This window comes from Hypomesus nipponensis, chromosome 12 (genome assembly GCF_054491055.1).
Source record: "Hypomesus nipponensis isolate SF chromosome 12, ASM5449105v1, whole genome shotgun sequence".
NCBI classification, from domain to species: domain Eukaryota; kingdom Metazoa; phylum Chordata; class Actinopteri; order Osmeriformes; family Osmeridae; genus Hypomesus; species Hypomesus nipponensis.
Genome location: NC_140372.1, coordinates 4,585,001 through 4,612,500, shown reverse-complemented (window position 1 = coordinate 4,612,500; position 27,500 = coordinate 4,585,001). Strand labels below are relative to the sequence as shown.

The window sequence follows — 27,500 nt, the reverse complement described above, 5'->3', positions numbered from 1 at the left end:
CTCTCTGTCTTTCTGTCTGTGTCTCTCTGCTCTCTGTCTGTCTGTCTGTCTGTCTGTCTGTCTGTCTGCCTGTCCGTCTCTCTCTCTCTCTCTGTCTCTCTCTGTCTCTCTCTCTCTCTCTCTCTCTCTCTCTCTCTCTGTGTCTCTCTCTGTGTCTCTCTCTGTGTCTCTCTCTCTCTCTCTCTCTCTGTCTCTCTCTGTCTCTCTCTCTCTCTCTCTCTCTCTCTGTGTGTGTGTGTGTCTCTCTCTCTCTCTCTCTCTCTCTCTCTCTCTCTCTCTCTCTCTCTGTCTTGTCTTTCATTGTCGTTCTTCTCCTTCTTGGAACAACATGCCGTCTCTGTTCTCACTGTCTGCAGCACCCAGTTTCTACTTTCCAAATATGGTCAAACATCTCAGGAGACGTCTTCTCTTTAGCTAGGACGTTCTAGAGCTCCTCTCCTGTTCTCTCTTACTTCTCCTTCTTATTCTCTTTTCCTCTCTTTCTCCTCCTCCTTCTCTCTTTCTCCTCCTTTTCTCGTTCTCTCCTCTCCTCTTTCTCCTCCCTCTCTTCTCTTTCTCCTCCACTCTCTCTCCTCTCCCTCTCTCCCCGGGTGCTGAGCTGAAGGTCACAGGAGCTGCTATTTTGGAGATGGAGATTCGGGGCACTAATGGGTCTGTTTTCCCGGTGGCCTCGACGTGCTGCCGTTTAATTGAATATAGATCAGAGTATGATAGCGTGATGCGACATGATAAAAGCCTTTCAGAGTCTGAGAGGAACACGCGGAGGAGGCGAGATAAGCAGCTCCTAGAGATGGTGATTGAATTCACACGATTGGGGAACATTAGCAGAATGAGGTCCCCCCCCAACTCTCTCTTCAATGGGCGTCAGGCAGCATGACCCTCACCCTCCCCCCTCCCCCCCCGGGCTCTTAATTACCTCCCTCAGCTGCAGCTGAAAGAGGAGGCGAGCTCGACGCTAGTTGTGCGTTCGTCTGAATGGAAAATTGGGAGGGAGAGGGCTTTGTGTTGCTGATTACTGGGACACACTTTTAGCTTGTGTTCAGCCCCCCACCACCACCACCACCCTTCTGTTCTTCCTCCTTGGTTGTTACGGAGGCTCTCTCTTACTCTCTCCCTGGTTTTCTCACTTTCTCTGTCTCACTCTCTCACACTATGATTTCATCTATTCCTCTCTCACTCTCCATCTCTCTTCCCCTCTATTTCAGCTGTCTCTCGCTCTGTCTCTCGCTCTTTCTGATTGTGTGGGTTTGGAGGTCAGCCTGTCCTTGTTTCTCAATGCACCACCTCAAGAAGCTTTCATGGAGGCCTCTTCTGGCTCCGGGAAATGTGCTGACTCACTGCGAGAGGCGAGAACTAAATGACACAGAAAAACACAAGTCACAAATGAAAGGACTTTTTGGAACACGTGTACGAAAGCACATTTGTTACGTTTAGCCTCTCAGAGACTCAGTGGGGGGGGGGGGGGGGGGGGGGGGCATTTAGCATTTCAGGTGGCTCTCCTCCAGGGGTTTTGACACCCGAGCATTCATGAGATCAGCCCCTAGCCAGGTCTGAGCTGAGAGGCAGAGAGGAGGTCTGGCCCTGAGATTGTCCAGAGACTTTATCTATGTGGCTGAGAACCAGGAGACCACTCGAAGGTCTGGCCTTGTTCTCAGTGCTCTCCTGACCCCCCGGTGCCCCCCCCCCCCCCCCGGCTCCTCCGTGCTGCGTCATGGCGACCCCCCCCCCCCCCCCCCTTCTGCACTCGTCAAATAACACATTTGTGGCCAATCAGACGATGAAAGGGTGATTCCTGACAGACGAGTTGTCAGACAACAACGCTCTGCTGTTCCACAGGCCAGCCCACACCTTAGGGAGAGACATGGCACAGGATCATTTGAAGTCTGTCTGTCTGTGTGTCTGTGTGTGTGTCTGTGTGTGTGTGTGTGTGTGTGTGCACGCTGAATCTGAATGTGCCTGTGTGTCTTTGCGTGGAGGTGTGTGTGTGTGTGTGTGCATCCACTGCCTGTGCCAGATATCTGCAGGGGGCAGGATTAGTTATTTCCCCCCAGCAGTGATACGGTGATATCTGAGCCCTTTGATATCACTAATTCCTTTCTGGCGACATGTGACACCTTTTTGGCATGCAAACAGGCCCTCCTCATTGTGGATGATGTTGTTTTGGCGGTAGTGGATTTCTGGGCACGTGCACTGCATCACTGCTAGTTGTGCTTTAAATGTCTGGCTATCCTGTCCTAAATTAGCCTCAAAGTTTGTCCCTTGTGTGTTATGTTCTGTGTACTCATTTCTGCTTTTTTTCCACTGTACAGCACTTAACTTGACATATGTTGTTTTCAAGAGTGCTATTTTAATCAATATGATTGACTGATACTCTGCCAAGGTTTACAGTAGGGTCCACTAAATTTCGATAGAGCAGGAGTTTTGGTTTTCATACAATACTGCCATGAGAGTGATAAAGATGATAGGGGAGAGTGATGAAGATGATGGGGTTAAGGACAACAATGAGGATGAAGATGGCACGTAACATGAAATACGCAAAGGCTCATGGGTAATCGGTCGACTTCATGTATATTCAACCCAGGACGAACAGAGTGGCATTTGAGTCTTATGAGTGACCTATCCTTTTAAATGTCTGATCAATTCCTTCCTCATGTCTGACATTTACCTATTTCCTGTGATTCTCCTGTTGCATGCTGGGATGGCGCCAGGAGAGAAATGACTGGGAAAGCAGGCTTGATTACCACATCGATGATAACTGGACTAATGAATCCTCCAGGAGCCCTGGCCTTGGATCATAGGATATTTGCTCCTTGGCGTGTGAAAAGAAACGCTCCACGTTAGCCACAGGAGAAGTCCTCACTATTTCACAGAAACCTCTCTGGTTCAAGACCATCTATCTCTTTTTTCTTTTCTTTATATATATATGTGTGTGCACACTCGCGGGGTTAACCTTAAATTGGGTTAGAAGGATTCCCCTGTAAAATCTTTGATGGTTCGGCAGCTAATTAGTAGCGCTGGAGGTTTGCGGTGTGAGGCAGAAGGCTGTGCCCGTCTCCCAGGGCCTGCTCTGGGACATGTGATCTGGAGAGCAGGGCCTGTGGAGCTCTCTGGAGGGTCCCCCTGACCAGGGATGGAGCCGTATGTTCAGGACACGTACACAGGGGAGAGGGGGGGTGTGTATTCAGTTTGATCTGTGTAAGACTGCTGGAGTCTTGCCTTTCAGAGGCATGTGCTGTTGCACAGCACGGTCAGTTTTATTTTAATAGGAAATGTAATTTCTTTCTTTCCGCAAAGCAGAAAACGAAGGCAATTTGTTCCCCTCTATTGCGTTTTCAGACAAACCAATTTTAGAAAAAAATGATATCTACTTGTACGAATCACGCATAATCAATTTCCTCATTAGAGAGCAGTGTCTGCGAAGACCTCTCACAACAACAAATCAAACAGTTGGAAATGCATTTCCTCACAGTCTGCACAGGCACACGCGCACACAGAGAGACCATCTCGCCTGATTATGAGTCCCATGGCAGCACCAGTCTGCAAGAAGTCATGCTACGATTGTTGGGTACATTTTTGATCTACACTACACACACACACTCAAGCCTACCAAACACACACCTACCCAACACACACCTACCGTAATGAAGAAAAACTGCGTCTCAACCTAGAAACCGATCAGCCAGTGAGTGTGATATCCTCCCATCACCTGTACTCTCTCTCATCACCTGTACTCTCTCTCATCACCTGTGCTCTCTCTCATCACCTGTGCTCTCTCTCATCACTTTTGCTCTCTCTCATCACCTGTGCTCTCTCTCATCACCTGTGCTCTCTCTCCTATCACCTGTGCTCTCTCTCCTATCACCTGTACTCTCTCTCCCATCACCTGTACTCTCTCTCCCATCACCTGTACTCTCTCTCCCATCACCTGTACTCTCTCTCCCATCACCTGTACTCTCTCCCATCACCTGTACTCTCATCACCTGTACTCTCTCTCATCACCTGTACTCTCTCTCTCATCACCTGTACTCTCTCTCCCATCACCTGTACTCTCTCTCCCATCACCTGTACTCTCTCCCATCACCTGTACTCTCTCTCTCCCATCACCTGTACTCTCTCTCATCACCTGTACTCTCTCTCAGCACAGCGTGTATGCCGTCATCACCCCGTCTCTACAGCGCTGCAAACAGGGTTAAAGGATTGGGGGGGGGGGGGGGGGGTAGGGTGGGGTGGGGGGCGTGAAATAAAAACAAAGGCATGGAAAGCTTGAGTGTAGTTCTAGGTTACTGCAAGGACCCCTCTCCCCAGGGGTCCAGGGAGCCTGTGGGGTAATTAGCTGGCTGGATGATGGATCTGTCTGACCAAGGCCTGGCAGGTAGCATGGATCATACACTGTTCAACAGGAAGCTGCCATGTAGGTCTCTCTATACCTTCTTGGCGCTACTGGTTTTAATCGGAGCGCTGTCTCGCTGGGGGCGGGGCCAGTCGACCATGGGCGCTGTGTACAGCCTGCCTTGGTAACAGGTGCAACGAGCAAACTATTTTTACTCATATTTAGAAGACCTGTTTTTTTTTTTTTTTTTTTTTTTTAGCAGATTTCCAGGCAGACTGAGAGAAGGTACAACCACAGCAAACACTGTCTGTGGAACAAGATGCTCCTCCCAGGAAACATGCATATGAAAGACTCAGACAGCTAATCAGTGCAGCAGACTCTCCTGGGTTCTCTTTTGGGTTCTCCTGGGTTCTCTTACGGCTCTGTCATCAGACAACCAGCACCGATTACAGAACAGCACACTGATTTATTTCTATTCAGTGGTTCTCCCTGTTGTCGTCAGTTTGTTGTTGACTGCCTCAGTGAATGGAGAGAGCTTCTCAGTCAGTCGTCCAGACGTGTTCTTCAGTTCCGACTCAGTCTGAGGCAGGTCAACCCACCCATCCGCACTAATACATACCTTCATACATGAGTCACAGATCAATGCACTTGATGTGAAACAACAGCAAAAGAACAAACCCCCTGTAGGAAAAGAAAAACAAACTGACTTTGAGTGATAAATGAATATGCAGACTGTCTTTAGGAAATGTTCCAAACCCAATTAAAGTGTGTTTATTTTTTTTTGGGGGGGAATGTCTTGTTGTTGAAAATGTTAGCTCAGTTAATTATGTGATAACTTGTGCTGAACACAACACATCCTCATTCAGTAATGGGTTAGAGGTTCAGAACATGTTTTTGGCCTTCAGAGGTGTGTGTGTGTAGCTTGAAGGTCTGCAAATAGCTATGGGTAAAATAATTAGATACCATATTATACATACGATAAACATCATTTGCAGCTTTTCACTAACCTTGGTGTATACGAAGGGTTTGAAACCAGACCAGCCCCTGGGTACTTGGATATTAAACTAAAGCACAATTACACAACTGTGTTTGTGCGTTAGTTGGATTGTTTGTTGTGTACTCAATCATCTTAACCTGAATCTCTCTTGCTCTCTCCCCCTCTTTTTCTTCCACCCTCTCCTCTCCCACTCTCTCTGCTTCTCCCTCCCTCTCCTCTCCCCCTCTCTCTGCTTCTCCCTCCCTCTCCTCTTCCCCTCTCTGTGGTTCTCCCTCCCTCTCCTCTCCCCCTCTCTCTGCTTCTCCCTCCCTCTCCTCTCCCCCTCTCTCTGCTTCTCCCTCCCTCTCCTCTCCCCCTCTCTCTGCTTCTCCCTCCCTCTCCTCTCCCCCCTCTCTCTGCTTCTCCCTCCCTCTCCTCTCCCCCTCTCTCTGCTTCTCCCTCCCTCTCCTCTCCCCCTCTCTCTGCTTCTCCCTCCCTCTCCTCTCCCCCTCTCTCTGCTTCTCCCTCCCTCTCCTCTCCCCCCTCTCTCTGCTTCTCCCTCCCTCTCCTCTTCCCCTCTCTGTGGTTCTCCCTCCCTCTCCTCTGTCCCCCTCTCTCTGGTTCTCTCTCTCTCTCCTCTCTCCGCAGGGCAGCTTGAGGAGCAGGAACCAGGTCTCTCCTCAGGAGTTTCTGGGAGAGCTCAAGTCTGGAGCCACAGATGAACGCCTCTTTGCCTGTCTGGACTCCCTGCGTGTCTCCCTCACCAGCAACCCCGTCAGGTAAGCACCCCACACCCAACCCCAACACACACAGACACATGCCTGCACACACAGGTCCACACACAACCACCCAACACACACCAACATACACCCCCCCCACACACACACACAACCACCCAACACACACACCACACATACCCCCCCCCTCCACACACACACAACCACCCAACACACACACCACACATACCCCCCCCCTCCACACACACACAGTGTGTGTATCAGGATGAGAGGACTCGCCCTCTCCCCACACAACATCCCAAACGCCACTGCGCGTACAGTAAATACGTTCTAGATGATTCCAAATGCCCTCCTCTGCACTCCCCGACCACCTTTTGCGCTGTTGCAGCGACCTTCATTTAATATCTTGTGTCTTTTTAATCGTGGCTCACACAGAGAGAGAGGGAGGGGGAGGAGATGGAGGGATGGGGGGGAGACAGAGAGCTGCAGGCAACAGTGAAAGCACCATGAAACAGATGAGTGGCTTTCATTAAAAGGGCAGCCATTATGAAAGACGCTTCACTTAGTTCTTTGTCTTTCCTTCTTACCTCCTCAACTGCCATTTTAGCCTTCTTTCCTTCTTTCCTTCTTTCCTTCTTTCCTTCTATTCCTCCCTCCCTCCCTCCCTCCCTCCCTCCCTCCCTCCCTCCCTCCCTCCCTCCCTCCCTCCCTCCCTCCCTCCCTCCCTCCCTCCCTCCCTCCCTCCCTCCCTCCCTCCCTCCCTCCCTCCCTCCCTCCCTCCCTCCCTCCCTCCCTCCCTCCCTCCCTCCCTCCCTCCCTCCCTCCCTCCCTCCCTCCCTCACTCACTCACTCACTCACTCACTCACTCACTCACTCACTCACTCACTCACTCCCTCCCCTCCCAGTCATGTGCTATCTAACACTCTTCCCGTGGATCAGATTATGTCTAATATTGCCTCAGTATCTCTCAATATTCCCCTGTAATGAACAGTAGGAATGGATGAGGATTAATAACGAAGAGCTCCAATTATCAGACGAATGATGGGGGACCAATAAACTCTTAAGTCTTTTCATTTCACACAATAATTGTGGTGGGGGGGGGGGGGAAGTGATGAAGAAGTGATGAAGTAACTGAAGTCTCCCATCCCGGGGCTTGTTGTTACGTCTCGTTTGTGTCAAGGAGCCTGAGCGCTTGTACGAACGCTGCATCAACATGTCTGTCGTTGTTCATTTCAGACATTATTATCTGCTGCCATCCTCCAAGGTCGCTCCTCATTGTTGTTGCCGAAAATCCTATTTGATCACTTAGTTCTCCCCCAGTGTCCGTGCTCATAAGCGTATTACATTCAGTTAACGGGGATCTAACACGTGTGCCACTCGCTGTTTTAAATGTATCCAGGCTGTTGGCTAAATAGGATTTAAAGATGGAGAGAAAGAGATGGAGATATGTGGAGATGTGGAGAGATGGGGAGTGCAGGGGAATAGTAAACAGTTTGCTCTCTGTCTGCGGTCTTTATTGGCGTAATTCTTAAGTTGTCATGAATTCGATTAGCGCGTGTAGAGGGGGGGAAAGGATGTGGAGCTATTGGGCGGAAGGTAGACAGGGAAGCAGGCATGCAGGCAGCCTGACTTACACGTCCATCCTTAAACAGGGTAGGCAGCTTTGTCCTTGATAGATGATGTGACGTCATCTGTTGTTCCTTTAACACAACACACATTACTATCTAAATGATCCCAGCTCAGAGATCCACTCCATTTTTGTAGCTTCTCCATCATCTCCACAACACACCTGACCATCACACACCAAGCTCTCTCCACCATCACACACCAAGCTCATTTCCACCATCACACACCAAGCTCTCTCCACCATCACACACCAAGCTCTCTCCACCATCACACACCAAGCTCTCTCCACCATCACACACCAAGCTCTCTCCACCATCACACACCAAGCTCTCTCCACCATCACACACCAAGCTCTCTCCACCATCACACACCAAGCTCTCTCCACCATCACACACCAAGCTCTCTCCACCATCACTCACCAAGCTCTCTCCACCATCACACACCAAGCTCTCTCCACCATCACACACCAAGCTCTCTCCACCATCACACACCAAGCTCTCTCCACCATCACACACCAAGCTCTCTCCACCATCACACCAACCTGGTGCGTGAGAGGGTGCAGCACACCCAGTCCCTGCTCTGTCCCATGATTTCATTGTGGTTCCAGTCTGGGGTCGTGCGACGGAGGCTGGAATCAATATCCTATTCAGCTACCGGGAGTCCATTACCGGAGATGGAGTGTGGACGTGCGTTTCTGCCGGAGAACATTATCACTGTTATGAGGCCTCGTTAAGCACCTGCATGTAGGCAGGGAGGAGGAGCTGAGCCACACAGAGAGAAGCAGACAGACATGGAGGCCTCATTACTACACTGGAAACCAGGCACACACACACACACCTCACTCACACACACACCCACACCAGACACACACACCCACACACCCACACCAGCACACCAGACACCCACACACCCACACCAGAAACACACACACACACACACACATACACACACCAGTCTTCCATTTACATAAAACACACCTGTCTGACACACCTGTATACCAGTCACACATGATTTGTTTGGATCCAAGTCTGGCTGTTAGCAGTTGAATCCTCCTGGTTTGTCAATACGAGGGACACAAATACAAATGACAGACTTCCCTAGGATGGTGTTGTACGATACACTCCTCTCACACAGGAACTGGCTTACTGCAGCCTGGCCTGAACTCCAAGTTTACTTGTGTGATATTGTTCAAACTCTGAGAGGGAGTAGAGGAGGAGGTGGTGGTGGTATGAAAGGGAGGGATGCAGAGGAGGAAAGGAGCAGGAAGTCTAGTGGGTGGCATTACCCTTTTTTTAGGGGTCGTTTTTATTGCTTGGTTTCACAGCGTGTGTTTACCTTGAGAGCTTTTTTTTTACCTCCACGACCACAACGGTGCCTTATATCAACTGTGGGCTCGCCACAGTTCTGCCCCTGTTGAATTCTATATTGGAGCACTTGCTGCACTTTAACAACAGTCTCTCTGGTGTAGGCTGGTGTAGGCTGGTGTAGGCAGCTGGTGAAATCGTTTTTTTTTTTTTTTTTTCTGGAAAAAAAATCCACCCTAAATAACAAAAAATACCCTGAAAGATTCAGTACAGGGCTTCTTATCGGATATACAGAAATCTGGCTATAGGCTATACAATTTAGAACTTGTATACTGTACGCGTTCTAACGAGCTGGCATTGTTAGTTAGCCTATTGGGCTTGTTATATCCATGCTGTCTGACGCTTGTTGAGTCTGAGTTCAGATGCCAGGAATGGTTCTTTTAATGGGTCTCTGCTCTGCCTTTTCTGCTGTGTGGAACAGCCTTGTTAGCACCATGCTCTCTGACAGAGGGGGTCTTTGAACATTTGTCAGCATTTTTTTCTCAGAGCGTGGAGTTGTCTGTCGATATCGACTGAACTGTCAGACTGTCACCCTGTGATTCGGATCCAGAAGTCGGAAGGTTCTGGGAAATGCAGCTTAAAAACGGATCTGAGGACAGGTTTGATGAATCATCGTTTTCTTATTAAATCAAAACCTTGATATTGGAAAAAGCTATGTTTCCTCCCAACCTGGCCGCACTTCAGCCTCCATCTTACTCCGTCTTTAACTCTTGGATCTAAAACATCCATGGTTTGGAGATGACCACGTCACTAATGGGCTTGTCAATGTCAGATCAACAGTCCAGATACTTAAGGGATGATTGTTTCATCAATGAGCCATGATGGGATAAAGACTGTCTGGAGATGGACTGGTCTCCTGGGATGTCTAAACACAAACGAAAAACACACACACACACACACACACACAGGCAGGTGGTGCAGGGCTGTGGACCACCTGCTGTGTTACCTAGGTCTCAGCAGCATCTCTAACTGGTCATTCTTTCTCTCTCTCCGTCTCTTTCTCTGTCTGTCTCTCTCTGTCTTTCTCTGTCTCTCTCTGTCTCTCTCCGTCTCTCTCTGTCTCTCTATCTATCTCTGTCTCTCTCTCTGTCTGTTTCTGTCTCTCTCTCTGTCTCTGTCTCTCGTCCCTCTGAGGGGGTTAGCTGGATGTGAATGTGCTGTCAGCAGCCTGTATGGAGCCAGGAGTCTCAGCATCAACACTCAGGCTTGCTCCTCCTCCTGCTTGGAGATGACAGGGAGCTTACATCATGTTATTGGACATCTTGTCCAGTATTTGATTAGTTTCTTGTTTTGTCATTTCATCTTTTTGTGGATGTGTGTGAGGTAATCCATTGCATATGATGCCTATATCATGACCTCCCACCCCATGCCCACCTCCTGCGTTGGATTGGCTGCCTGTGCTGTGCCTTTTGTCTGATTGGACGGTTCCATGAAGTGTCGGTTGCTGTGCCTTTTACATCGGATATTTATGTTCTTCTTTTCCTTTTGTGCTCTCTCTCTCTCGTCTTTTTTTCTCTCCCCTTCTCGCTTTCTTTCTCCACCTCCTCTCTTTCTCGTATTCCCTGCCCACCCCCCCTCTTTCTCTCCTATTTGCACACCCGCTTCCCTGCCCCTTCCTCTCCATCTATTTATCTCTCTCTGTCTCTCTCTCTCTTTCTCTCGTTATCCCAGTTTGGTAGTTCATCCCCACTCTATACAGGGGAATTGAAATCCTGTTTGAGTGAGAGAGAGATCTCCTTGAGACATTGCAAAGTGTCTTTTTCGACGTTTTTCACAAGTCTGTGAGACATTTGGAGAGTTTTCAGCTTTGATGACCACTACATCTGACAGGTAAATGAGGTCATCTTAACCTCAGTTCTCAGTTTTAAATTAGACTGTCATCTTCCCATCCAGATTCCTAGAATAGAAATGATGACCGTCTGAGTCCAAATCACTCCTAAATCTCTCCTCAGCACCCTGAACACAGCCATGGCACAGGTGCTTCTGCTATTACTCACTCCAAAACACCTTTCCGTCTGTCTGAGGTATTCTGAGGTTTCGAACCTGCCTCCAGGGGTGTTCTGACAGGCGTTCACATCAACGTCTCAGCTCTGGGATACTGTTCCTCCTCTCTTCCTCCCGTGCTGGTCTGAGACGGCTGGTGTACAAAGGAAAGCGAACCAATCTCTTTCTTGTAAACAAAGACTTCCTTCTTTCTTTCTGCAGATTACAAGGGGGCCTTCGATTGGGAGTGTGTGGTTTGAGTTCCAGTCCTTGTCCTGATGCATGACCAATATCCCACAGTGTCTCAGATGGTGTGTGTGTGTGTGTGTGTGTGTGTGTGTGTGGCAGTGTTCGTAAGGAAATGTTCCACGCGGTTCCTCTTCTTCTGCACCTCAGACATGCATGGACAGTACAAGGCCAGGCTGTTATATCACCTGTAATATTACTAAATCAATGTGGCCCTATGGCCTGCTACAATAACCCAGCCCTATTGACTTTTCCTGGTAGGAGTCTTTTATGAGAGTGCGCTAGGTCCTGACCCAGAGTGTGTGTGTGTGTGTGTGTGTGTGCGCGCCTATGTCTTAAGAGGCTTCAGACCAGGGATATGAGTCACCATATAGACACACACACACACACACACACTCCTCCGTCTGTCTCTTATCCCCTGTCAGGATTCTGTGGAGCTGCGCTCTGTCCTGGTGAAAGGCCTAGATGTAATGTAAAGCCTGTAATTTCCCAGGGGGCCAATAAAAACAGTAGCCACGTCTCCCCCGGCACCCTCCTGGGATCGCCTCGCAAGTGAAAAATCTACGACTGCAGAGATTTCTGAAGAGAATGATAATTTTTCTTTCTTCCCTCCCTCCCCTCCCTTCCATCTCCATCCTCTTTCCGACTCCGCCTCCCTGTGTTCTGCTTCTGTGTTCCGTGGAGGGGCTGTAGTTTGTTTTGAACAGAAGTGGGGTAGCAACATTTTCACAAGAACAGGAACAGACCCTATTTTCCCTAACTCTGTGGTGTGTGTGTGTGTGCGCGCGTGCGGAGGTGGTCCCTTTAGGGCGGCGACAGGCTTGTGTGTCAGAGAGGAGAATGTCAGTCTGTGTCTCAGTCACTGAGTCTATGGACTCTTAAGACATGGCTGTGCACTGGGTGTGTGTGTGTGTGTTGGCTTGGTCTGTCCTAGTACAAGAAGGGAGGGGGGTGGCGGGTGTCTGTGCCCACACATGCTGGGAGCAAGAGGACCCAAGGGAGAGCAGCCTGTCCTGTCCAGACTGGAGGGGCGAGGGAGGGGGAGGGGGGGGGAGGGAGGGGGAGGGAGGGCGAGGGAGAGCCTTGACCTTCACAGCCCATCAAACCCAGGCTCCACACTGCTGCCCTGACAGCCCCCCCCCCCCCCAGCCCCCCTCCCCCCAGCCCCCCTCCCCCAGCCTAGCAGAGAGCCTGGACCGGCTTTGGATAGGACTCTGCTTTCACTCTTCCTGGGTCTCTACCAGACTTCACATCCCATGGGAGCTTCCTGACACACACACACACACACACACACACACACACCAGCTCCAGGCAGGCCCCAGACCAGCTCCAGATAGCTCCTGTTGGCATAGTGACAGGCTGCCAGGGAAGCAGCCAGGTAGGCAGACCAGACAGGCTCATCATTCTTTCATTTCATATCGTATGATTTCATATTTTAGACAACGGTCAATGTCAAAATCGTCTGGTCTTGCAGCTGTGTGTAATTTGCCAACAACTTTCAGGACTGATGCCTTTTCACCGTATAGAAATGTGACCTCACACCCATTCATAATTAATAAACGCGTGGCTTCATTAAATAATGATAGTGAAATTCCCTGCATCTCTACTGATATTAATTCCAATATATCCATTTATTTTCACATACATTCATATGTATTTATCCCTCTCATATCTCTGTCTGTCTGTCAAAGGAGATACAGTACCAGCCAAAAGTGAATGGGAAAATGTGTCCACACTTTTGACTGGTACTGTATGTGGAGAGTTTTTGTCAAATTGTGTTTGTTCTTTTGTGTTCTCAGCCAGACAGCTTGTTCTGTCCCTCCCTCCCTCCCTCCCTCCCTCCCTCCCTCCCTCCCTCCCTCCCTCCCTCCCTCCCTCCCTCCCTCCCTCCCTCCCTCCCTCCCTCCCTCCCTCCCTCCCTCCCTCCCTCCCTCCCTCCCTCCCTCCCTCCCTCCCTCCCTCCCTCCCTCCCTCCCTCCCTCCCTCCCTCCCTCCCTCCCTCCCTCCCTCCCTCCCTCCCTCCCTCCCTCCCTCCCTCCCTCCCTCCCTCCCTCTCCTGTGGACCTGGGTTATGCAGACCAGCTTGTTCTGGCCCTCTCTCCCTCCCTCTCTCCCTCCCTTCCTCTCCTGTGGACCTGGGTTATGCAGACCAGCTTTTTTCTCGCGCCGGGCTTCTTGTCTCCAAGGCGTAGGCTCGTGAAAGTAATTCCTCGCTCCCGTCAAGCTGAGAAGCTCCCCTTCAACCCACTGTGACCTGACCCCCCCTCCAGTCCCTGCTCCAGTCTACAGTGCTATAGCATCTGGCTAGGCAGGGTTGTGGGGGCGGAGAAACGTAATTGTATTAAATGAACGTGATAAATGGATCTGACAAACATGTGGAAATTGGTTTTTGATATTATATTAAAACTGACCTTCAGGTTTAAGCCCTCAGATTTGTTATTTTGTCAGTTAGCTACCTAGCACTGCAAAAGCCGCCTCTGCCCCGGCCTCTGCTGCCTCTTCCTCCTTCTCCCTCTTTCCTCTCACGCCTCGGATCTGCTTCGTTTGGAGGCCAAGGGGTGGAACGATGCCTCTGTCTTATCGCTGATCAGAGAATACACACGCGCTCTCTCTCTTGCTCGCTCGCTCTCTCTCTCTCTTTTTCTCTCTCTCTCTCTTTTCTCTCTTTTGCTCTCTCTCTTTTGCTCTCTTTTTCTCTCTCTTTTGCTCTCTTTTGCTCTCTTTTGCTCTCTCTCTTTTGCTCTCTGTCTCTTTCTCTCTCTCTCTCTCTCTCTCTCTCTCTCTCTCTCTGTCTCTTTCTCTCTCTCTCTCTCTCTCTCTCTCTCTCTCTCTCTCTCTCTCTCTCTCTCTCTCTCTCTCTCTCTCTCTCTCTCTCTCTCTCTACGTCTTGCTCAGCTAATGGTTTAATTCATGCCATAGCTACAGCAAGGCTCATTCATCTCATTTAGCTAGATAATGCTGAGAGTCTTGTCCATAATGGAGGGTAATGGGTGGAAGGCCTGTCTGTCTGTGAGAGAGAGCTCACAGCTTTTTTTAGTCAGCAGTTGGCCTCATATTTTATCTTTGATATGTAATTGAGTAGCACAATGGCTGTTGTTTTAGGCTTGTGTCCTTTGTGGTGGGAAAGGCCTGCGGCGCGGACACACACACACGCACACGCGCGCTCGCACTCCTTCTGTTCCGGCATGCTGCCATTGGTATCAGGGTAGATTGCAGGGAGTGTCCTGCCAGCTCATGGACTACAGCCCTGTAATTAGACTGATAGGCTTGTTAATGGATCACACACAGGCTGAGAGAACGGGGGGGGGAGGGAAACAAACACAGAGAGAGGGAGAGAGGGGGGAGGGAGAGAGAGAGGGGAGGGGGAGAGGGAGAGGGGGGGGAGGGAGAGGGAGAGAGGGGGGAGGGGGAGAGAGGGAGGGGGAGAGTGAGAGGGTGGAGGGGGAGAGAGAGGGAGGGAGAGAGAGAAAATCAAGCATCATGAAAACAGATAATCTTGTTTGAAATGTGACAGGTTTGTTAGCAGCTGAATGTTGTTGGGTCAGTCACTAGGGCAGGGCCTGGTGTGACGTTCCTAACCTTTAAGCATGTCAGAACTCTCCTTGGTCAGACCAAAACAACACCAGTGGCAGCAGCAGTCTCTCCCAGCTCGCTATTGGAGCGGTATTGACAAACAGGCGCTGTTTATAGACAGGCGCATCGATTTGGGCTCGCTCCGGTTCCCAGCTGAAGTTTCAGCTCATTAAGGGGAAGCTAGCCTTGTCTTTGTGGTGGTCTGCCTGCACCTCCTCCTCCTCCAGCTCCTCTTCTTCCTCCTCTTTCTCCTCTTCCTCCTTCTCTTCCTCTTCCTCCTCCCCCTTCCTCCTTCTTTTCCTATTCCTCCTTCTCTTCCTCTTCCTCCTCCCCCTTCCTCCTTCTTTTCCTATTCCTCCTCTTCCTCCTTCCCCCCTTCCTCCTCCTCCTTCTTCATCCTCTACCTCCTCTTCCTCCTTCTTCCTCATCCTTTTCTTCCTCTTCCTCCTCCTCATCCTGTGGTCTCTGAGCAGCGTGAAGGTAAAGGAGTTCCACCCTGGCCCGTGGTTGCCCAGCTAATTGGCCAGACTAATCAGCCTCTGCTACCTGTACAATTGATTGAGGCAAATTAACTATTTTTCATCAGCGTTTTGATTAGCTGTCAATCACAGTAGGTCCCAGGATTCGACACACATGTTGTGTTGTCTTCCACACAGGACAGAGCTCTGCACAGGCGTTCTCTGCCATGTATGTTTCCACCCACATGAACACATCTTTGAAAGAGCGTCTTGCGGAACTGGAACCCCTGCGTTCTATGTGTGTACATTTATTTTCAGTCGGTTCCTATGTTCCTTGAGGAGGTTCTACTCTAATGAGCACCAGCTCATTCTCCAGCCCTCCTTCCCTTCCGGCCGTCCCCACAGGAAGTTGTCAAACTAACCAGGTCCCGTGCGCCCGTAAGACTTCCTGTGCTCCTGTCATCCCCACTCAGAGGTAACCCAGGTGACGTGGGCCCCCCAGCAGGGGGGAGGGTCCGCACCTCTCAGACTGACGGACCCTCCGAGACGCTCAGCTCTGTCTGCGCGTGGCCACGTTTACCCCCCTGTCAGCTCGGAGCGAGCCCCTGGCTCACCTGAACACACTGCCCAGGACCAAAAACACACACACACACACACACACACACACACTTGCATGATCTGACTCACTTACTGTGACTGTCTCCTCCTACGGTGCCTTTCAGCACATTTGAAATGTCAGCAGCATTTTCTGGTCATTTCCCTGCTCCCAACAACCCTCGCTGCCTCTCAGCTTTCAGAGGAAGGAGTTCATCCACTCCGGCACAGCCTGGTGCTGTGTCTCCATTAAGCACGGCCGCACTTTTTCTTCCAACCACTTTAGTTTTGCAGATAGAAAGCCTGCTGAATGTTGCCTGAGTGGAGAGGAGGGAGAAGGCATGTAGGGGCTTACGCAATTAAATGCAAAACTAAAATGCTCTTTTCGTCTCGTGTTGTGTAAGTGAACTCAACCACCAAGCAGTTGCATCCAATCACTCGTCTCTTAGAACAGAGCCGTTCTGCGAGTACTTTGTGCTTGACACCTACACTGACCGTTCCTTGACTCGGACTAGTGCAATAATGTTAGAACGGCACACTTCTGATCCTTGACCTGCCACTGCCATTTTCTACATGCACCATTTGTACGTCTAAGTTCGTATAGAAGTTTCTGCTAACGGAATCAAATGTAAAGGTAATGAAGCCCTGTAGCCTGTCAGGAAGAGCTGTGGTCCCTCCCAGATAAAGGTCTGTCCTTCAGAGGCCCCACAGCTGACTGGATCACCTCAGCACGACTCTCCTTCTGTAGAAGCAGCCGGCGTTCACATCTCTCTCTCTCCAGGCTTGTCTTCAGCCCCGAGCTTTCTCAGGGGGAGAGAGCCAGCCATCTTGATGTGTGGAGAGGACAGGCAGACATTGATTTGCTTTGCCTTCATACCGTCACCGCCTGCTGGGTTTAAAAGGAGCTGGTGTTTATGTCCGCACTCACTCATGCACTCACGCACACACACACACACATCTCTCTGTACACCTCCAACCACGCCATCTGTGTGCACATCTTAGATTTCTGCCATGTCAATCCACATCAAAGGCAGCGTGGACTGAGAGAGATACAGAGATGGACGGGAGAGAGAGGGAGAAAATGGAGGGAGATATCAAACAGGGACTAACTGACAGCTGGAGGGAGGGAGGGAGTAAGTACGATTTTATTTACATAGCACATTTCATATAAGAATTGTAGCTCAAGGTGCTTTACATAAAATCAATAAAAACAATAATACAAGTGATAAAAGTAATCATTTAAATAGCAACAATAGTATAACTAATGAAAGTAGGAAAACCCTTCTGAGATAAATTTACTTAAAAGCTTCGGTAAAAAGGTAGGTTTTAAGCTGTCTTTTAAAAAACGTCTAGCGTGTTTGCTTCCCTAAGATTTATGGGTAATTTGTTCCATAGTTTTGGGGCGTAATTAGCAAAGGCCGAATCACCAATCTCCTTATGACTGCCTCTGGTGACCTCTAATAGGCCTGCATTTGCTGATGGCAGTGTTCTAGCTGGTGTGTAGTTTATAAGGGAGTTAGCAATGTAGCTAGGTCCTTGTCTGTGTAGAGCTTTGTATGTGAAGAAAATGACCTTAAAGTCAATTATGAAGGAATGGAGGGAGGGAGGGAGATTTGAGTCCCACAGCTTTGAGACCCACAGCTTTGAGATATAGGTTGGACATGCTCGCTGACAAATGAACCCATTTGACTGTGTTTGGTACTTGAGGATGCTAGTGCAGCCTGGGTATAGGTAACCCTTCTGCCTGTGTTGGATCAGGAGGACTAGAAAACTGCAGCCCTCAAAGTGAAACAAATATGGGCCATTTAGATTAATGCCCTCATTTACAGTGAAATCAAGGACAAGGGAGGGAGGGGGGAGGAGAGGGAACTAGGGGGATGGAATAGTTTCCCAGGAATGCTTTCCAGATAGAAAGCCTGTGTGTAATTGGATAATCTCTTCCCAAGGACGTTTGTGGAGAAACTGTTTTCTTTTTGCGTTGCTGCCTGTGTTCAGGGGTGTTCTGACACACCTGGCCATGGTGCTGCTTTGCTCATCTTCGCAGGTCAGCGCCCCCTGTGTGTGTGTGTGTGTGTGCGTGCCCTCGTGACCAGCCAGCGACTGTAAGGCCACAGTCCAGCTGTCTCCAGAGTGCCACCGCCACACTAACAGCCGAGAGCGGTGTAACCACGGCGATGACCTCTCACCATGGCATTCCACACTTTTAAACGAGCAAAAACTTCCAGAACGCCAGGAAAGAGCGAATGAGAAAAGGAGAAATAGGGACATGAAACCACCGTCTATATTTGGTGCAGACGGTCTTATAAGAGGGCAGGCTTCCTGTCTGGTGACAGCTTCCTCTCTGGAGATCCCCTTGGGGTTGTCAGTTAGCTTAGCTAGCCTCGCGCGGCTAACCTCTCCTCTCTGAGTCAATGTTTTATTTCTGGGTCCATAGGTGCCCCTAGCGTAGCGTAGCGTAGCCTAGCGCCTGGCAGCCTTCCAGACAGAGCTCCCTCCAAGGCCCTGGGGAAGTCAAGCTACCTTAGCCGTGAAGTTAGCCAGATAAGGCGGCTCATTTTTCTCTGTGATTTATGACTGTTTTTGTTTCCTAGGGAATCGGGTGATGAATTTGTTTTCCCTATTTTCTATGTTCTACCACCCTTTCTCTTTGCTTCTTTTCTTCTCCGTGCCTCTCTCCCTCTCTCTCTCTCTCTCTCTCTCTCTCTCTCTCTCTCTCTCTCTCTCTCTCTCTCTCTCTCTCTCCCACTCTCTCTCTCCCACTCTCTCTCTCTCTCTCTCTCTCTCTCTCTCTCTCTCGCTCCCACTCTCTCTCTCGCTCCCACTCTCTCCATCACTCCCACATTGACTCTTGAAAAGAAGTGGATGACTGTACAAGCAGTAGTCCCTCCACTACATCTGACTGATATCTGCCCCACTTCCCTCCAGAGAACACATGACTGTAAAGCTGATTCGTCACCAGTGCAGCCCTCAGAGGGCCACTTGTTTTTATTCATCAGACAGCCCGGCGGCCGGGGGGGGGGGGGTTAGGGTTTTCCTCGCTGTGTCTTCGGAGGTCGCCTCTCGTGCTGCGAGCCGGATGCTGGAGCGTCAAGCGTCTTCTGCTCAGAGCGAGGGAGGGAGGGAGGGAAGGAAGGGGGGAGGAGTGAGGGAGGGGGAGGAGTGAGGGAGGGAGGGGGAGGAGTGAGGGAGGGGCTGTATCCTGCTCATGACAGCTCAGGGATGTCGTGCTCAGACCAGGCTGGGTTCAAAGGCCTCGTCTCCCTGACAATACTGCTCTCTAGAACAAGGAGAACCTCTATTATACACGTTATTATATTAACAACCCTCTCGTCTCCCACGGGAGCCGCTCCGGCCGGGCGTTACCATGGCGATGCCCGTCAAACGCGTCGAAGGCCTCGAATGGGTGGCGTCGGGAACGGTAGCGTCCGTTTCACAAGTGCTGTTGTCTGCTGCCAGTGAAGTACCCCAGCGCTGAAGGACATACGGCCAGACTCACTGTAGCCTGTGCAGCTATACTGTGTATACTGTCAGACTCGCTGTGCAGCTATACTGTGTATACTGTCAGACTCGCTGTGCAGCTATACTGTGTATACTGTCAGACTCGCTGTGCAGCTATACTGTGTATACTGTCAGACTCGCTGTGCAGCTATACTGTGTATACTGTCAGACTCGCTGTGCAGCTATACTGTGTATACTGTCAGACTCACTGTGCAGCTATACTGTGTATACTGTCAGACTCGCTGTGCAGCTATACTGTGTATACTGTCAGACTCGCTGTGCAGCTATACTGTGTATACTGTCAGACTCGCTGTGCAGCTATACTGTGTATACTGTCAGACTCGCTGTGCAGCTATACTGTGTATACTGTCAGACTCGCTGTGCAGCTATACTGTGTATACTGTCAGACTCACTGTAGCCTGTGCAGCTATACTGTCAGACTGTCAGAGATTTGGTATAGGATGTTATAGTATAATACAGTTATGATTCTGATCCAATTTTATTTGACCATATTGAGAGATGTAGAAGTGGGGTAGTGCGGATAGGTTTCACTGTTATATTCTCATTCTGTTGTGAAAGAGCTGGGTTAGGGTTTGTACTGTTACAGTATACTGGACCATACTGAGAGAGTTGGAAGTGAGTTTATGGATCTTCCTCCTCTTCATCCTCCTCCTCCTCTTCATCATCCCCTCCTCCTTCCTCTTCAGATCTTCCCATTTTTTACTTGTTCCGGCAGTGTGTGTGTGTGAGGCTGTGTGTGTGTGTGTTTGAGGCAGTGTGTGCTCCCTGTTTCGACACAACACAAACACTGCCACTTTGAGGGAGGGATGGGGGGAGGAAGAAATCTCTCTGTCTCTCTGTCTCTCTCTGTCTCTCTTTCTGTCTCTCTCTCTGTCTCTCTCTCTGTCTCTCTCTCTGTCTCTCTCTCTGTCTCTCTCTGTCTCTCTCTGTCTCTCTCTGTCTCTCTCTGTCTCTCTCTGTCTCTCTCTGTCTCTCTCTCTCTCTCTCTCTCTCTCTCTCTCTCTCTATCTCTCTCTCTCTCTCTCTCTCTCTCGTCATGGGTCCCTAGGAGTCCCTCTGGGGTCCTGAAGGATAATCCCTGTGTGGATCTGAAGATTATCTTCCCCGCTATCCGCCTCACCTGTGGTGATGAACCGCTGTCGCTGTGCCACCGCTGAGCTATGCATTTCAATGAAGCTCTTGTCAGGACCCGGGCCCTGGCCCACTCAATACTGGCCCCGGCCCCGGCCCCGGCCTAGCCCCCCTCCGCAGGCAGGGGGGCTAAATTGCATTTCCTCTCCGACGCCGGAGCCTCATTCCTCAGCCGTGCTCCGTGGCTGCTCCCCCTGGTCTCCGTCAGCCTGGGCCACGACACTCTACTCTGTCAGCGCCGCGCCTTTCCCTGACACCGACGCAGCCCGTCACACGCACACTGAAGCACACACACACACACACGCCTGTATGCGCACACACACTCGCACACACACACACGCCGGTCTGTGCACACACACTCGTACACACACACGCGCTTAAACACACACTCCTATCCACACACACTCTCGTATGCACACACTCTCTCTCAAATAGGCGTCCACTCGCTCCACTCCCTATCCATCCTCCTCCTATGTCAGGTGCATGAATAGTACATTTCATAGAGAGCGGAGTGGAGATTAAGGTGGAGCGTCTGTGTGGAATGTTAATTCGACCGATGCGTTCCCTCCGTCGAGCAGAGCTAACCAACGGCGGACAGCTGCCTCCCTCTGCCTCCTGCCTCCCTCTGCTTCCTGCCTCCCTCTGCCCCCCTGTGCCTCCTGCCTCCCTGTGCCTCCTGCCTTCCTCTGCCCCCCTGTGCCTCCTGCCTCCCTCTGCCTCCATGTGCCTCCTGCCTCCATGTGCCTCCTGCTTGGTTTACCTCTCTGACGTTTTGCTGGTACTATGTTCATTACGATGCTGGATTTGATCGAGCAGTTGGCAGAGGGTTGAGTTGGGGTTCAGATTTATTTGCAGAAACCCCAGGAAGGATTGCCATGTTTCGGCTCTCACGACGGACCAGCATTGATTCTCTATTCACAAGTTCAGCTTTAAGCTGCTTATTGTTTCTGCTCTCCTCGCCCTCGTTCTGGGACGACGCTGGGGAGAGGTTGATGGATGGATGGATGGAGGGATGGGTATTCCGCCTGCGTTCAGAGGGCTTACCGCCAGGTGGAAATGAATGCTAAGCAAGAGCCGTGTCTACACCTCGCCTCTGTGGAGGAAGAAAGGAAGGAAAAAACCCACCTGAAATATCGATCTAGTTTTCATCACGTATCACATGTCCCCCGTTGCAGCTTAAGTGTTGGCCTCTCGTCCACTCCTGATTGGACAATTAGGGTCCTTTACGTCGCCACACGGTCGCCATGCGGCGGTTCAGGGTTGAGAGGAAGCGGATGTGAGCTGCGTCCAGGCAGCGTTTCTGTTTTAATGAAACATCGATGCTTTCATCTGTGTGCTTTTCTGACAGTTCACTCACGGCACGTCAACAAACTGTTGTCCTGAGTTAAACATGACCCACCCCCCCCCCCCCCACCAGCCCCCCAGCCCAGCCACTCCTCTGTATCTGCTAACACAGACAATGTGCTTGTTATTATTCCTCAACGGTGTGACAAATGAATCAACAAACGAATGAACTGGTTGGACACATGTCCGCCCCTCCAGCCCCACACACACACACACACACACACACACACACACACACGTCTCAGATATATTCCATGCAGGTTGCAGCCCCTCCCATTCTCTTCCTTCACCTTGAGAATTCCCACTGACATACATGCTAGGATTTAATTATTTGATGCTGGGAGGCATGCGGGTTGTTGATTAGAAGTGCACGAACGCTGAATCCTAATAGGGCAGACATACTCAGCTACGTTCTCCCACCCCCCTCTCTCTATCTCTCTCTCTCTCTCTCTCTCTCTCTCTCTGTCGTTCACACCCACGCACTCTCTCTCCTGACCCCTATCTCAATCTCTCTCACTTCCCCTCCTCCTCTCTGTCTGGAGTGCTCAGCAGTGTCTCTTTCTTTTTCTCGATCTTTCTCGCTCTCTCTCGCTCTCTCACACTCCCGCTCTCTCTTTCCCTCTGCTCTCACACTCCATTTCTCGGGGGGGCACCCTCTCTCTTTCTCTCTTTTATTTCCTGGCTCGCTCCCTCGCTCGCTCCATCTTTCCCTCTTTTGCCACGTCCCGTGTCCCTTATGGACTCCTCTCACTCCAGCAGAGCTGTCTCCGCGGGGGGCCCTCTGCCCCCCTCTGCCCCCCCTCTCCACGGGGGTTGCAGCCAATCAGCAGCAGGATAACGGGGCGCCGGGCTGCTTAATGAAGCCTCGGCTCCGGACAGACAGGAAGCGCTCTCTCCGTCGGTATAACGCTCACGTAAGACTGCGGTACGATCTGCTCCAAGCCCGGTCATCCTCGATCGCCCCACTCTCCCAGGACCCAGCTTTGAGAGGGGGAGTGGTTTCATTGGACTCGAGTGGAGAGCACAAGATAAAACGAGATGAGGTTCTGAAAGCGGAGGAGCTTTTCTCCCTCCAGCCAGTCAAATCACCCCCACTTACTTGGCCCCTCGCCAAACCCGGTCCACGGCAGTAACTTCCCCGTCCCGCTGAGCGCTGGGCGGGGTCAATCCCTCCTCCCCCTCTGGGAATGCCCTCCTCCAATCAGCTGCTCGGCAGGTGGACGGATCCATCCAGCCTGGGGCCCAGCTCTGCTCACTGCAGCTTTAATCACCTCCCACTCCCCAGGCCCCAACTAAGACACACACAGGCCGTCACGTGTGCCATGAACCCTGACATGGTGCGATCTCCCCCCTCCCCCTCCCCAGGAAGATCGGATATCAAGCCCCACAGGGGACGAGGAGACGATGGCGAAATGTCATCTGCTTCAAACAAATATTAGTGTTATAGGAATCCAATATGGCAGCATTGTCCTCCTGGGCTGGGCCTGGCGTACAGCTGTACTCCTGCTCTCTGCTCGCCCTCGCAGGGAGGAGAGGAGCCACCGCTCTGGGGCGCCGCTGCCTCCTGCGCCGTCTAAGCTCCGCCCCCTCCGTTCTGCCCCGCCTCTGTCCGCCGGTGTCGATCGGGGGGGGCGCGTCTATGCTAGATGGCAGAAGCAGTCCGCTATACGGTCTGTTTCAGGCGACTAACCAGACCCCCTCCTCTCTGACCCCCTCTTCCATATCAACCCCCTTCCAACAGGGTCACATGTCCCCCAGCTCCCCCTGAGCGGGAGGTCTCCTGACTCAGAGTGGGGACCTACTGCCTCCTCTTGACTCCCCGTGGTTGCAAATTGCCTCTAAAGGCTTTCAGCGTGTCGGCGGCCCGCAGGACGGACGGAGCGGACTGTTAGATTGGCCCGGCGCTGCGTGTCGCCGCGGTGATTGACACGACGGTGTACATGCCCGATGCACTTTACCAGATGTATTTGCGAAGACGGCGGAAAGAGCAGTTATTGGATGATAGGTGGTTAGATTCTGCTCCTGTGTCACACTCACACACACACACACACACACGTGTGAGTCATAAAGCGCAATGGCAACTTTTACAAGTATATGATAAAGTGTGTGTGTGTGGGAGTGGGTTTTTGTGTGTCTTCGACAGAATCCGTCATGGTTAATTGAATGGCCCTTCAGGGGGTGCGACAGATTGCCATGACGACAGATCAGTCAGATAAATCATTCTCCTGTGTGTGTGTGTGTGTGTGTGTGTGTGTCCTGCTTCATAGCAGTGTTTACCTCCAGCATCATGTGAACCTTTGCTGACGCCTGAACACTTACAGACATTCTACAGACACAGTGCTGTTGTGTTGTGGTTGGTGATGCTGCAGTTGTTGTTGTTGTTGTGGCTAGTGATGCTGTTGTTTGTTGTTTTTTCAGCTGGGTGCAGAGCTTTGGTCATGAGGGACTGGGCCTGCTGTTGGACACTCTGGAGAAACTGCTGCTCAAGAAACAGTAAGTGTGTGTGTGTGTGTGCGCGTGCGTGTGCGTGTGTGTAGTGATGTGTTTGTTCAGTGTGTGTGTGTGTGTTCTCCATGTAACCCCCCCTCTCTCTCTGGTCTCCCCAGCCAGGACAAGGTGGACAAGAGGAGCCAGCACAAAATCATTCAGTGCCTCAAAGCCTTCATGAACAACAAGGTAACATGGCCCTCTTGTCTCACCAAGCACATCCAGCTTTCCCAGTTCATACCAGGTGGTTGAAATCCTACTAACACAAACCGACCACAATCTAAACCGACCAGTATGTGGATTCTTCTGTTGTTCCTGTTCAAGGTCACTGACTCAGTCTGTCCAGGGTGTACAGTGTGTACAAAAATATTTTTTTCAACCTTTCAATACTTTTTTGGGGACTGTTTTTGATTATTTTATTTTTCAGCCTTTTCTAAACTTTTGTTTCCCCACACACAACATAACACAAATATGTTTCACATAAAACATTTTTTTTTTTTTTCTACATTTCAAAACTCAAAACAATTTTGTTGCCTTCTGCATGGCTATTTAAATACCATATCGAAGCATTTGTACTCTGCTACTCCCCATCTCTGCGGGTCGTTGCTGATTGATTCATGGTGGTTGATGATTGATGGATGTTCAGGTGGAAGGTCCTCTTGAGGAGGCATGTCACAGCTGCTAAACGGTTACAGGCTGCTTTACATCCAGCTGTAGAGGATCACAGGCATGTTGACCAATCACCATACAGGACCGTCCACACACAGACACACATACATGATGTGGAGCCACCAGACTCATTTCCTGCTTGGCGCTGTGAGACACGCCCCCGTCGTTAAGGGTGGCATGCTGGATGAGGACACCCCACCATCAGCACTCGTCCTTGGGCCCCTCTCTCCTCCTAACGCCCCTCTCGGCCAGCGCCGGGCAGCGGAGAGCAGACATATTCCTCCCCTCCTCACATACCCTGCCTAGGCCTGACCTTTCACACTGCCCCACGGCAGACTCCAGTCTTATCCTATTTACATTTACATTTATTCATTTAGCAGACGCTTTTATCCAAAGGGACTTCCAACAGAGAGCTTTACAAAGTGCATAGGTCACTGCTAATAACAACAAGATAGCCCCAAAAGCATTGCTGGTAGCCAATACAAGAAGCACACTGTGAACAACCAAAATAATAAGTGCCAAAGGGAAGAACCATAAGAGCATGTAGTTAAGCAAGTTACAATTAAACAACATGAATCTTTAAGTCCATGTGTACCTGTAGAAAAAGCAAGCAACAGTAAAAATATAAATAAGATTAACTAAAATAGAATTTGCAGCGAATACAGTTTAAATCAGTTACCACCAACCCACAAGAGCAAGAAGTCTCCAAGCAAGAGTCATTGTGATCCTGGAGGAAACTAACATCAGGTCCAGCAAACCATTCCTAAGTACCGTTGTACTCCCGGAACAAGGGCGTCTTGAGCCTTCTCTTGAAGGTGGAGAGACAGTCTGTGTCTCTGATGGACGTGGGGAGTGGATTCCACCACTGGAATATTTACATTTAGTCATTTAGCAGACGCTCTTATCCAGAGCCACTTACAGTAAGTACAGGGACATTCCCCCCGAGGCAAGTAGGGTGAAGTGCCTTGCCCAAGGACACGTCAGCGAACTTCCGATTATCAGCCCGATTCCCTAACCGCTCAGCCACCTGACTCCCTCACTCATATGTTATGCTGTTTGGGTTATTAACCTGCTTGTTGAGTTGCAGGCTTATTATTTGTAACTTTGAAGATAACACAGAAAAAGCCGTAAATGTATCGGCCAACGCGCTCGGGTATTCAGGCCCTCCAGCTATGGTGTGCGCTTGTTTACGGAACACTCTACGTTCATTATTCTCGGTCTGGAAGTTTCTGTTGTCTACAACATAGCAGTGGGCATTCTCAGTCCAATCTCAGATTCTGTTGGGTTTGACGTTGTAATGATCAGCATGGATGGAGTCAGTCCACAGTCCCAGTAGAAACAAACTCCACCCTAGTTTTGGTGTAACCTCACCTCGGAGGGTGTATGGGTAATGTAGTCTTAGTGTAGCGTCACCCCATAGGGTGTATGGGTAACACGTGTGTGTGTGTGTGTGTTCCAGTATGGCCTGGACCGTATCCTGGGTGAGGAGAAGAGTCTGACGCTGCTGGCTCGAGCCATCGACCCCAGCCAGCCCGCCATGATGACAGACGTGGTGAAGCTGCTGTCGGCCATCTGCATCGTGGGCGAGGAGAACACGTACGTCTGGAAAGCCACTTTGTTCTGGAGCTTTCTTGCCTCATTTCTTTATTTTCTATTTATTTCTCTTGTTTTTGTTTTTGTTCCTTTTTGGTTGCCAGGATAAGCAGGTCCTTTCTTTTCAGATTTCATGGAACTGGCCCACGCGCTCAAACGTTTTGAATAGTTTAAAGCAACTTAAGTTTTAGCGTTTGATCTGCTTGATCTGCTTGGCTCTTAATGTGCTATCCCTATGTCTCCATCCCTTCAACCTCAAAGAGTGAGAGAGGTGTAGAGAGAAGGAGAGGGAGGCAATGAGATGGGAGATGGAGAGAGAATGGCGGAGGAGAGAGAGAGAGAGGGAGAGAGGGAGGGAGGGAGGGATGTAGGGAGGGGGAGGGCATGCAAGCGCAGGCTAATCCAGAGGATGATTGTGTTGTACCTCCTTCCTCTCGGTGTAGTCTGGAGAAGGTGCTTGAAGCCATGGCCACAGCAGGGGAACAGGGAGCCATGGAGAGGTTCAGCCCCGTGGTCCAGGGCCTCCGCCAACGCTCCCTCACCTTACAAGTAAGCACCACTGGCACACAGCCCACCTCCACCCAGCCCCATACTCACTCACACAAAGCCTCCGTCCATACACACACACACGTGCGCACACACAGGGTGAAATGCGTAAAAAAAATGATTGCCTCTGAATGAGTTTTTCTACTTAGTCATATGTCCATGGCTGGCCCTCCACTGAACACTTTAGTTTAAATGAAAGACTCTGACCCCTGCATAATCAGGATGCTTGTTTTTACTCGACAGTACCTGCAGTCAATTTCTGCTTCTGTATATTACTCTGACCCTCGACGCGAATACACACACGCACACACACGCGCACGCACG

At 50.5% G+C, this 27,500-nt stretch overlaps 1 pseudogene across 1 annotated transcript in view; it reads left to right on the top strand.

Annotated features, from left to right (window-relative positions):
- Window positions 1-27,500, top strand: part of LOC146260737 (protein diaphanous homolog 3-like) — an 89,411-nt pseudogene that overhangs the window by 36,467 nt on the left and 25,444 nt on the right. Inside the window, exons 5-9 of the transcript XR_014724815.1 lie at window positions 5,955-6,085; window positions 24,300-24,374; window positions 24,488-24,557; window positions 26,497-26,633; window positions 27,074-27,179. The product of XR_014724815.1 is annotated as a protein diaphanous homolog 3-like (transcript). The remainder of the gene's footprint in view (window positions 1-5,954; window positions 6,086-24,299; window positions 24,375-24,487; window positions 24,558-26,496; window positions 26,634-27,073; window positions 27,180-27,500) is intronic.